We start from the raw sequence: 601 nt of genomic DNA on the forward strand, positions 1-601 counted from the left end.
ATATTTTTAAATATAGTTCTTTCTCAAATCATATTTACTCTCTGGCTTTTTATACATACACAAACCTTCTGCAACATTATATATATACCTGCAGGTTCCTAGCTTCCTTTTCTGGCTTAACCAGACATTCTTACTTTAGACAAGCTATTCTTTTCTTTAATATGTCTTGCTCTCTCTCTTGCTTTTTAGAAAACATAAAAACTCTCATCAAAATCCTTTCCATCCTGACAAGATCCTGCTGGAGCCCAGCATCCAAGATTTGTTTTGTTTTGTTTTGTTTTATAGGCAAAGCAAAAACAAGTTACATTAATACGAAAAGAAGTTCTGAAACTGCCAAATTCTTTTTCTAAAATTACTTCCCTGTAGCAGATATGGTCCAAGGTCACCTAAACAAACTCTAAGGAACTTAGAACAAGCTTAAAGAAACTTGGTAAAACTTCCTCTTTTCACTGTCTCAAGATAAAGACAGGGTGGAAACATGTTTTTCCATAAACAAAGCAGCTTAACAAGCAAACAACTCTCCACAAGATACATTGTAAAAATCTTTAATTATTTTTTTTAATTAGCTCAAACCATATGACTTGGTTTCATTTAGTAAAAT

This window comes from Meriones unguiculatus (assembly GCF_030254825.1).
Source record: "Meriones unguiculatus strain TT.TT164.6M chromosome Y unlocalized genomic scaffold, Bangor_MerUng_6.1 ChrY_unordered_Scaffold_25, whole genome shotgun sequence".
NCBI lineage: Eukaryota > Metazoa > Chordata > Mammalia > Rodentia > Muridae > Meriones > Meriones unguiculatus.